Source organism: Myotis yumanensis, unplaced genomic scaffold (assembly GCF_028538775.1).
Source record: "Myotis yumanensis isolate MYYU_CA2020_CCGP unplaced genomic scaffold, mMyoYum1.0.hap1 SCAF_3, whole genome shotgun sequence".
NCBI classification, from domain to species: domain Eukaryota; kingdom Metazoa; phylum Chordata; class Mammalia; order Chiroptera; family Vespertilionidae; genus Myotis; species Myotis yumanensis.
In genome coordinates, this window is record NW_027223754.1 from 42,327,061 (window position 1) to 42,339,236 (window position 12,176).

A 12,176-nucleotide genomic window follows, 5' to 3' on the forward strand; every position below is an offset into this window, starting at 1 on the left:
GAGCTGCAAGAAGATGACCAGAAGAGAGTAATGGAAATGAATGTCAGGTTCAGTGTGAGCTACAACTTTATTAACAATCTGGAAGATGTGCATTAATGAAATTTCTAGATGATACTAAATAGGGAATTGTCAAGCGTACCAGTGAAACAGAGATAATACTATGTGCAAAGGCTAATAATAACAAGAAAGAAAGGTCAGGCATGCAGAAAAGATTTAACTGCATGAAATTCCACATTAAAAACTGCCGTATTCTACATAAAGAATAAAGATTCAAAAAAATCAAATAAAGCTAATTGCATTGAGCATGTACCAGAGGTGTGAGAAACCAGTAAAATAATGAAAACCCAGAGACCAATGTGTTATATAGAGAGAAAATAAAGAGGACATTGGAAAACCAATTGCTAACCAAATGGACTAAACATATTTAATGATTCTGTGAACATAGGAAGCCATTTTTAAAGCTTCAAACAAATAGTAAACCAGAAGTCAAGAATGAAAGTTTACTGAATGAAGAATCTCATGCCATGCAGATTCCGCTCCATCTGTTTGTTTGTAGTTGAGGGTACAGAATGGCCCATGCTTTCTCTCTACTCCTTTGAAAGCTCCATCAGCTGAGAGGGTGCAAGAATTGCCCTACTTTTTTAATTCAGTAAAGGTACTACGCTCATAGCACATCTGGAGGTTGGGATGCACCATCCTAGAGAAGACATGCCCTCCTCATCCCCACCCCCACCGTGGGCATTGTCATTAACCATTGAACCTAGAAAACTCTTCTCTTTTTTTTCTTTCCCTGGCTTGCAGAGATGCTAATTGTATTATATAAATTTGTCCTTGGATTAGACAATGAAAGGAGGCTCACACTCTGCTCCTCAGGCACCCTCTGGGCATACTCCCGGAGATGATTCACAGTGCTCACCTACACATGAAAACTCACAATTTGATATTAAGCAAGTGTCTGGCTCTTTTGCTCTCTCTTTTTCCCACCTACACCAAAAGGAGGTAATTTCCATTACCATTACCACTTTGTTGTAGAGTTTGGTTGTAAGCTGAATGGTACAAAGTACTTTTTTTTCTTTAAGCAGAACAAGCTTTTATTTGGCAACAACTATAAGCCAGGTCTTTTGCACATATTCTCTTGTATACCATATAACAATCCTCTGACATAAATAAAGATCACCAACTCCATTTTTAGAAAGTACTTCTTTTAACAAGATACAATAGAAAACTTGTGGCTCTTTCTGGAGTGCGATTATTTTTCATGTGTTGGGACAGAAATGGTTGATTAAAATCATGATTGTGGGAAAGCGCTATGTTCACTGGGTTCCCAGATAAAGCTTTTCAATATTTGAGCATATCAAACTGTGAGCACGGTGACAAAAGAGAAGGTGATGTCTGGACCCTATAACACTGAAAGGACTCACTATTAAACTCATACACTCCAGGAGAAGACAATGTTAATATTAGAAAGAGACATTTTTTATAAATACTTAAGGCATTTCCTGTTCAAACTCAATCCTAGGGTATTTCTCTGTTTTAACTATATTTCAGGAACATGAAATGATGCCACGGAAAGTGCCCTAAACTAGAAGGCCTGAATCCTGAAGTGTAGAAGTGGGTCTGATACAAATTAGGTACATGAATATAATATCGGGCTTAAAGCTTTAACTCTTTCAGTATGTTTATTGAGCACCAACTGGAAGTAATCTCCCTTCTGAAATTATATACTGTAATAATGAAAGTATACTTTGCTTATTTATTTTGCCCTTCCTACTTTATTTTGCTCATTTATTCAACAAGTACTTATTGAGTGGGAACATTTTGCCAGGCTGTGTCCTAGTAGGCCACTGTCTTTGCCTTTAAGAAGTTCTACAATTTTATAATCAGTGGTGGAGACAGACAAGAAAATAGACAATTAAAATCAGTATAACTGTAGTTATGGAGAAAACAATACTTGTAAGAAAAATGTCCAAGCCTGGCCGGTTTGGCTCAGTGGATAGAGCGTCGGCCTGCGGGCTCAAGGGTCCCAGGTTCGATTCCAGTCAGGGGCATGTACCTTGGTTGTGGGCACATACCCAGTAGGGAGTGTGCAGGAGGCAGCTGATTGATGTTTCTCTCTCATCGATGTTTCTAACTCCCTATCCCTCTCCCTTCCTCTCTGTAAAAAATCAATAAAATATATTTTTTTTTAAAAAAAAGAAAGAAAAAGAAAAATGTCCAAGAACAAGGAGGAAACCACCCTAAAAGATTAGAGGAAACATTACTTGGCCTCTCACTCAGGGCTGAGAATTGTGCCAGTTCCCATTGGTTAAACTAGATAATCTCAAAATTATGGGCTAATGAGTAAAAACTATTTTCTAGTCCCACTTAAAAATTTTTAGATGCAAAACCTAAAGAATTCATTTCCAAGTAAATTAACTGTGTCCAAGTATAAATTTTTTAAAATTTTTCTAAAATTCTTTATTAGATAAGGTATTACAAATGTGTCCTTATCCCCCCATTAACCCCTCCCCCCACTCATTTTCTCAATTTAATAATATTTATAGGAAGACCAACAAATTAAAAGTTATAAAATCTGGAAGCCACCCAAAACTTACCAGGCATGCAAAGAAGTGAGCAAATACCACCCATAATGAGGAGAAAAACCAACCAAAACAGATCCGATACTGACCAAGATATTAGAATTAGCAGACAAGAATACTAAACAGTTACTATAACTGTATTCAACATGTTCAAAAACTTAACCTGACACATTGCAAATATATAAATAATACAAAATGAGCTTTTAGACATGAAAACAACACTTTATTATGTGGGAATAACCACAGATAAAAAAATATACTGGGTGGGATTAACCACAGATTAGAGATTGCTAAATAAAACAGAGGCAGGGTTTATTATTATTTTCTAGTTAACTTGAAATGGGTCATAATTCTAAGTGTAAAACCCTAAACTGAAAAGCTAACGGAAAAATATAAATAGGAGAAAATCGTTGTGGCCATAGGTTAGTAATGATTTTACAAATGTGACACCAAAATCACGATCCATAAAATAATAAAATGATATATTTTACTCAAAATTTAAAATTATGCTCTTCAAGATACTGCTCAGAGAATTGAAAGACAAGCCAAATATTGGGAGAAAGTCTTAACAAATCCCATATCTAACAGGATTTGTATCCAAAATATATAAAGAACTTGTAAAACTCAATAATAAGGAAACAAATAACAGTAAAAATAGGCAATATAAAAAACATAGGCAAAAGATTTGAAAAGATTCTTTACTAAGGGAGCTATAGGTATAGCAAATAAGCACATTAAAAAACACTCAATATCATTAGTCATTAGAGAAATGCAAGTTCAGACCACAGATACCAGTACATATCCATTAGATACTGCGCTCCCCTGTACCAAAAGTTGGGGTCAGTGTGGAGTAAGTGAAAATCTCAAGCACTACTCATCGGAACATAAAGTGGTGCAACAGCTTTGGGAGACAGTTTGGCAGTTTCTGAAAAAGTTTAACCTATGCCTGCAATGTGATCCAGCATGCCATTCCCAGGTATTTACTCAAGAGAAATAAAAACAAATGTTCAGCCCTGGCCAGGTAACTCAGTTCCAATATACCAAGGTTGGGAGTTCAATCCCCAGTCAGGGCACATACAAAAGTCAACCAATGAATACAAATCTCTCTCTCTCTCTCTCTCTCTCTCTCTCTCTCTCTCTCACACACACACACACACACAAAAGAAAGAAAGAGAAAGAAAAGAAAAAAAGAAAAGAAAAGTTCATTCATGGCTTGCAAAAACTGATTCTGGGAGCTTTATTTATAATACTAGAGGCCCGGTGCACAAAAATTTGTGCACTCGGGGGGGGATGGGGGGGGGTCCCTCAGCCCGGCCTGTGCCCTCTCACAGTCTGGGACCCCTCGGGAGATAACGACCTGCTGGCTTAGGCCTGCTCCCGGGTGGCAGAGGGCAGGCCCAATCCCTAGGTGCAGCCCCTGGTCGGGCTCAGAGCAGGGCTGATTGGGGAGTTGGGGCGCCGCCCCGTCATGCACAGAGCAGGGCGGATTGGGAGGTTGTGATGCCACCCTCAGTCACGCTCAGGGTAGGGCTGATTGGGGGGTTGGGGCACCGCCCCCTGTCACACTTAAGGCAGGGTCGATGGGGAGGTTGTGGTGCCCCCCCCCCTCACGCACAGAGCAGGGCCCATCAGGGGGTTGGGGAGCTCCCCCTGTCACGCACAGAGCAGGGTCCATCAGGGGGTTGGGGAGCTCCTCCCTGTCACACACAGAGTAGGGCCAATAGGGGAGTTGGGGCACCGCCCCCTGTCACGCACAGAGCAGGGCGGATCAGGGGGTTGGGGCACCGCCCTCTATCACACACAGAGCAGGGTGGATCAGGGGGTTGGGGAACTCCCCCCTGTCACGCACAGAGCAGGGCCCATCAGGGGGTTGGGGAGCTCCTCCCTGTCACGCACAGAGTAGGGCCAATAGGGGAGTTGGGGCACCGCCCCCTGTCACGCACAGAGCAGGGCGGATCAGGGGGTTGGGGCACCGCCCTCTATCACACACAGAGCAGGGTCGATCAGGGGGTTGGGGAGCTCCCTGCTGTCACGCACAGAGCAGGGCCGATCAGGGGATTGAGGAGCTCCCCCCTGTCACTCACAGAGTAGGGCCGATAGGGGAGCTGGGGCACTGCCCCCTGTCACACACAGAGCAGGGCAGATCAGGGGGTTTGGGCGCCACCACTGTTACACTCAGGGCAGGGCCGATGGGGAGGTTATGGCTCTACCCTGTCACACACAGAGCAGGGCCCGTGGGGGGGGGGGGGGAGGGTGGTTTAGGCGCCGCACCCTGTCACACACAGAGCAGGGCCGATCAGGAGGTTGGGGCTCCACCCCCTGTCACACACAGAGCCGCAGGGCGATCAGGGGGTTTGGGCGCTGCTCCCTGTCACGCTGATCTGGTGCCAGGAGGCCTCACTGCTCCGCTGATCCCGGTGCTGGGAGGCATATTACCCTTTTACTATATAGGATAGAGGCCTGGGGGCCGGCTGGTTTGCCCTGAAGGGTGTCCTGGATCAGGGTGGGGGTCCCCACTGGGGTGCCTGGCCAGCCTGGATGAGGGGCTGAGGGCTGTTTGCATCTGGTCACACACCCTTCAGGGTGGGGGTCCCCACTGGGGTGCCTGGCCAGCCTGGATGAGGGGATGATGGCTGTTTGCATCTGGTCACACACCCTTAAGGGTGGGGGTCCCCACTGGGGTGCCTGGCCAGTCTGGGTGAGGGGCTGAGGGCTGCTTTCAGGCTGGCGGTTTTGACTGCTTTCAGGCTGGCGGGAAGCTCCCAACCGCTCCTTTTTTTCTTTTTTTTTTTTCTTCTGGGCCAGCTTTAGCTCTGACTCTAGCTCTGAGGCTTCCACTGCTGGTTTGTTTGCCGTTCTATAATCGAAACAATGTATAACTTCAGCTCTGAGATCCCAGCCGGCTATATTTGTTAGAATGTTTCAAACTGCCAGCTCAGAGGCCTGCAAGTCAGGCGGGGAACGTTGCAGTCTGCAGTCACTGGAGCAAGGAAGCCTCCCTGCTCGCTTCAGTGCATGGCTGCTGGCCGCCATCTTGGCTGACAGTTAATTTGCATAAGGATACGCTGATTAGCCAATCAGAAGGGTAGCGGTCGTACGCCAATTACCATGTTTCTCTTTTATTAGTGTAGATACCTAAACTAGAAACAACCAAATTGCCTACCAATAGGTGAACAGATAAACAATTATGGTTTATCTATACAATGAAATATTACTCAGTGATAAAAATGAACAAACTATTGATGCACACAAAATGTGAATGAATCTCAAAATAACACACAGATAAAAGAGCCAGACCAAAAAAAAAAAAGAGTATATATTTTATCATTTCATTTGTATAACAGTTTCCAAAATGAAAATGATTCCATAGTCACAGAGAGGGGATCAGTGTTTGCCTGGATGAAGGTGGGAGGGGGAGCCAATGGAAAGAATGACCAAAGTGGACAAGGAAACTATTGGGGGTGACAGACAAGTTCACTATCTTAATTGTGGAGATGGTTACACGGTGCTTATATGTGTTGAAGTTGATCAAATTGTACACATTAAATATGTATAGTTTATTGTATGTCAGTTATACCTCAATAAAGCTGCTTAAAAGATTTTAGCTGTAATGAAAGACACCTACCTTACTTCATTTCCCTTGCTGCTTCCTTACATGTAATCACTATTAAAGTTGACATGTATCTATTCAGTGCCTTTTTTCTTACTTTTTCCACATTTTTGTGTACCCAGACAATATATACTAATGTTTTGTGTGTTTTAAGTGGGCATAAATGTTAACATAATGTGCACATTATGTTTTATTGGCTTTAATCTCTCCAGAGTGTTGTGAAGGATATATGAGCTTCACTTCTGAAGTGGTCCGCCTTCTGGGAAGACGCCAATATAACCTCAAGAGAGGAATAAAGCAATGAAGAGAAAACTTTTTCTAAAATGAGGAAAATAAGACTAAAAGAAAGAAGAAAGAAAGGATGTGATGAAGAAATTGGGAACAAGGAGGTAAAAAGAAAGCCTAATAAAGTATTTCACAAGGAAACATCAAAAGAGTTTGAGGATTATAAAATAGGAATTAAAGGAATTCAAAATGAGATAATTAAAAAGATCTTTAAGAGGCTAAAGGAAATGAAAGTAGGATGAAACAGAAATGTTATGGAAAATAATTTACATACAAACTACTAGATACATCCAGGTCACGTTGAAAGGGCCAGAGAAAGAAGGCACTTCCAGGCAAGGGTATGGGGAGGAATTATCCATAGAGGGTTGTGAATGCACCATGGGAATTAACCAGATGTCCCAAACTGGAAGATTTAGAACTGCAAAGAGAGTTTAGAAGTGGCAGTAAAAAGTGGATATGAGGACAGCTCAAGAAAACCAACATTACTGAAAGCTTTATCAGAAACATGTTCAGCTCTAAGTGTGAGAAAATCCAAAATAACAATGGCTTCACAAGATAGACTTTGGCTTCTCTCTTTCATGAGGAAATCCAGAATTGTGCAGTGCAGGGCTGGAGGGCCAGTTCCACAGGGTAGCAATAAAGTGCAACCAGTATGTATGTATGTATGTATGTATGTATTTATTTATTTACTTATTGTTTAATATATTTTTATTTATTTCAGAGAGAAAGGGAGAGGGAGAGAGAGAGATAGAAACATCAATGATGAGAGAGAATCATTGATTGGCTTCTTCCTGCATGCCCCCCACTGGGGATCGAGCCCACAACCTGGGCATGTGCCCTTGACCGGAATGGAACCCAGGTGCTTTTAGTCCACAGGCCGATGCTTTATCCCCCGAGCCAAACCAGCTAGGGCAGCACTTCTGCTTTCATTTCTTTGGCTGAAACTTTGAGTCATGGACATACTCAGCTTTATGGAAGGTTGGAAGACATAGTCATAATTTATCGTGGCCATGCACCAGCTAAAAATTAATGTTCTGCCATTAAGCAAAAAGAGGGGAGCAGAGACATTGGGTAAACTTTGCTACAAACTTCATTAGTCTAAGTACTATATATAGTAATATATATAAAATATATCTATCTATCTATCTATCTATCTATCTATCTATCTGCCAGCTCTCAAATAAATCCTACAAGATAAATATCATTATCTTCACTTTAGAGGTGAATAAAATGAGTTATCAAAGTTTCAAGTAAATTACAGAAAGTCACAGTAGGATTAAAGTCTAGATATGTCTGGCTCCAAAACACATATTGTTTCACTGTTAAAATGGGAAATTTAGAGGAGAACCAAGATGGTGGCATAGGCAAGCCCCTATAGTCACTGCCTCCCACAACCACATAAAAATTACAACTAAAATACAGAACAACCATCAACCAGAACCACCGGAAATCTGGATGAATGGAAGTCCTACACCTAGAGAAGTAAAGAAGAAAGCACACTGAGGCTGGTAGGAGGTGTGGAGGCACGGAACAGGCTGGTCTAGCACCCACATGGGTGGCTGTTTTAATCGGGAGGAAGATCATCTCTGCAGAGGCTGCTTGGAGGAGCAAAGAGTTCCAGCCCCACACCAGCCCTCCAGCCCTAGGTCCCAAAGCTGAGAAAAGAAGTCCCTACAGACAGTAAGAACTATGGGCTGTAAAAATCAGTGCAGATTGGAGCTCAGTGACACAGAGGCTCCTGGAGACCCAGCTAATCCTCTTAAAAGGCTGGCACACAAACTGCACATACATTATCCCACTTCCTCTGAGCTCCAGTGCCTGGTGAGGCTCTGAGGGACACAGACACATACAAGGAGAAACTGGACTATCTGGCATCAGGGCAGGAACTCGGGGGTGGCTTTCTTCCAGACGAATGTATTCACAGAAGTCATTGTTCCCCTGCTGGGACCTCTCTGGTTGCAGAGCTGACTCGCAGCCATTTCTGTTTGCTCAGCCCTGGTGATTCCCTGAGACCCCACCCCACCCAATTTACAACCCCACCCAAACTGTACACAGCAGCTTTTGCATATGAATGGCCTGTTCTTTCTCAGGCTAAAAATCTATCAAACAAGCTGCAACTGGGTCAGGGAGCCCCAAACTTATCAATAAAAGGCCCAAGACCAGGCACCAGCACTAGCCTGCCTCCTTTCACAGCTGGGCCTTGTCTGGGCACTTTCAAACCTGATACAAAGAAGAGGAATCTGCAGATCTCTCTGTAGCTCCTGCTGGGTGGCCCCAGGCAGGGGCTGAATTTGCACCTCCCTGAAGACCCAAGAGCCAGTGTACCCAGTGGTCAGTGTGAGACCATACCAGATTAAAACTCTTCACATTTATAAGTGAAACCCTCAAAAGGCAGACACAGTGAGCACCAAAGCCCCACTGAAGCAAGTCCTGCTCCATAAGCGTGTCTCCTACACAGCAGCTCTCCACTGTACTCGCAGCTGGTCCCCACAGCCAATTGGCCTGGAGGTCAATTCCTCCCAGGACACCAACAGTAATCAAGGCTCAACTACAACAAGACTGTGCACACAACCCACAAAGGGGTACGCCTAGAGTGTCCACCTCAGGTGATTCGGGGGGCTGAGCCACTGGGTCCTGTAGGAAACCTACTACGCAAGGCCACTCTAGCAACTCAAGGACACTTAGCAGCTGTACCCAATACATAGAAACAAACACAGGGAAACAGCCAAAATGCAGAGACAAAGAAACATGTCACAAATGAAAGAAATAGAAGAAAGCAAACTACTGGATATAGAGTTCAAAACCAGTTCTAAGGTTACTGAAGAATCTTCTAGAAACCTCCAAGGGACATAGTGAGAGTTTTAATGATCTTAGTGAGAATGCCAAACAAATGGAAAAAGATTGGTCAGAAATTAAGCATACACTGACTGAAATAAAGAATAATATACAGGGATTCAATAGTAGACTAGAGGATCCCAAGAATCAAATCAATGATTTGAAATATGAGGAAGAAAAAAACACCCAACCAGAAGAGCAAAAAGAAAAAAGAATCCAAAAAAATGAAGATAGTGTAAGGAGCCTCTGGGACAACTTCAAGCGTAACAACATCTGAATTATGGGGGGTGCCAGAAGAAGAGAAAGAGCAAGATATTGAAAGCATATTTGAAAAAATAATGACAGAAAACTTCCCCTACCTGGTATAAGAAATAGACTTACAAGTCAGGGGGCACAGAGAACTCCAAACAAGAGGAACCCAAAGAGGACCACACCAAGACACATCATAATTAAAATGCCAAGGGCTAAAGACAAAGAAAGAATCTTAAAAGCAACAAGAGAAAATCAGTTAGTTACCTACAAGGGAGTGCCCATACGATGGTCAGCTGATTTTTCTACAGAAACTATGCAGGCCAGAAGGGAGTGACAAGAAATATTCAAAGTGATGAATATCAAGAACCTACAACCAAGATTACTCTACCCAGCAAAGCTATCATTTAGAATTGAAGGTCAGAAAAAGAGCTTCACAGACAAGAAACAGCTAAAAGAGTTCATCACCACCAAACCAGTATTATATGAAATGCTGAAGGGTATTCTTTAAGAAGAGGAAGAAGAAGAAAAATATAAAGATAAAAAATATGAATAACAAAGGGGCAGCAAATACACATCTATCAATAATTGAATCTAAAAATAAAACAAATAAAAAAATCTGATGAACAGAATAAAGTGGTGAATGGAATAGAATCATGAGCATGGAAATGAAACAGACTGATGATTCTCAGAGGGAAGGGGGTGTGGGGGGGTGGGAAGAGATTAGACAAAGATCTTATTTGTATACATGCATTACCTATGGACACAGACAATAGGATGAGGAGAGCATGGGGCAGGGTGGAAACTGGGTGGAGGGGAGCTATGGGTGGCGGGGAGAGGGACATCTGTAATAATCTCAACAATAAATATTAAATAAATAAATAAAATGGAAATTTAAGAGTTGTTACCCTGGGGTAAAAAATCTTGAGAAAAGCATAAATATGAATGCAAAAAGGAGGCAGGAGACCCCAGTAAAATGATTAAAATAGCATAAAAAAAAACACAGGATAGTCTATTAATAATTTGTGTTTGTTTTTTAAATATGAAATTGATAAGTAATATCCATGGAACATTTTTGTGGCCTTTGTTAGTAAAAACCTAGGTTTTTAACATCTATTTTGTATAAGTTCATAGTCCCTTACATATATGCCCAATCTCCAATTTCTGAAAACCAATTTTTCTCCCTAAATAATTTATTAGCAAAACCTAATTTAAACTGATGTGAGATTCTTTATTTTTATTATTTAACTTATTCTGTGTGACTATTCATAAGTTTCACTGCAGTAATAAATAAGCCTGATGACAGGGATAACTGTATAAACCCTGGATGCAATATAATACATGATATATATATATATATATATATATATATATATATATACACACAATACTACCTTTGAAAGTCTGAAACTTTTTATTTAAGAAATAAATTTCACCCTAAGAGTTCAGATAAGGTAATGTAGACTATAAAATATATTTCTATTGAAAATCAATACGGTAATATCTGTGAAAGTACATGGGGATGACTTGAAAAGTCATAAATGTGTAATATATTATTACTAGTCCATGGTCATATTGGCTCATTTGCCTTTAGCTCAGTAAATGAAGACCTGAGATGTGTGTGTTTTTTTTAATAGAAAGAATATGTCTGTAAATTTCCCCAGAATATAAATCTCTTAGACATTATTATTAGATAAATATTGTGATTTATGCTAATATTCTAATTAGCTTAGTTCAATTTGGTTGTAGAAATATCTTCCTCAGAGACGACACTTTGCGTGTGGTTAATCCCTGAAGACTCCTGACTGGAACACAAATCACCAGCAGAGGCAAATATGAGGCCATTAAGTAGATAAAGATATAAAAATGCTGTGTCTTGTTCTAAAATAATATGTCTAAGCACCTGGCACTCAGATGATATGTACCATAAAAACACATAAACACCTTGTTCTTCAACAAGAAGAATTATCATTAGCCTTGGTGTATAGCAATCAGCATGAGAGGTTTTGAAGAATTTAAACTTTCTGCAGAGTCTGCTTGTTAATTCACAGTTTCTAGGTCTCCACTATCAGCTCACCATGTGTCATTTCATAAATTGTATAGTTTTTCTTCAGTTCCTGCAGGGGTTATCATTACATAGTCTTTCATTGAGCTCTTATAAAATATATGCAATGAATAAAGAACATGAAGATGTGCTAATGTGAATTGTTCTTTTAATGACACCCTTAAACACACGATAAGAATGACACAATACACTATTTCCTAAGTGAGCAGCAAACTTCAAAATGCTACAAGGCACATCTATGTCATCATCTTAGAAGCCAAAGGCCTATCAAGATAGGAGGATTATAAACAGAACAAAACCATCCTTATTTCTATATTGCTTTTCATCAATAGAAGAAATTTCCTTTCACAGTACTTGTTGCTTTTTACTATGTCAGGATAAGGATAACAGCAATGGATGATGAAATAGCAACAAAAGAGGGTATCAATGATTTCTTCAGTGATAATTACCATAGCTAAACAGCTATGCAAGCTCACCTGAAAATAAATTAGGGAGAGCATAGAAGACCACTAACATGTCACTCAAAGGGTCCCTCTTAGTTCATTTTGTTCCT

At 41.2% G+C, this 12,176-nt stretch overlaps 1 protein-coding gene across 1 annotated transcript in view; it reads right to left on the reverse strand.

Moving 5' to 3' along the window:
* Window positions 1-12,176, reverse strand: part of HS6ST3 (heparan sulfate 6-O-sulfotransferase 3) — a 713,743-nt gene that overhangs the window by 90,067 nt on the left and 611,500 nt on the right. The window lies entirely within an intron of this gene.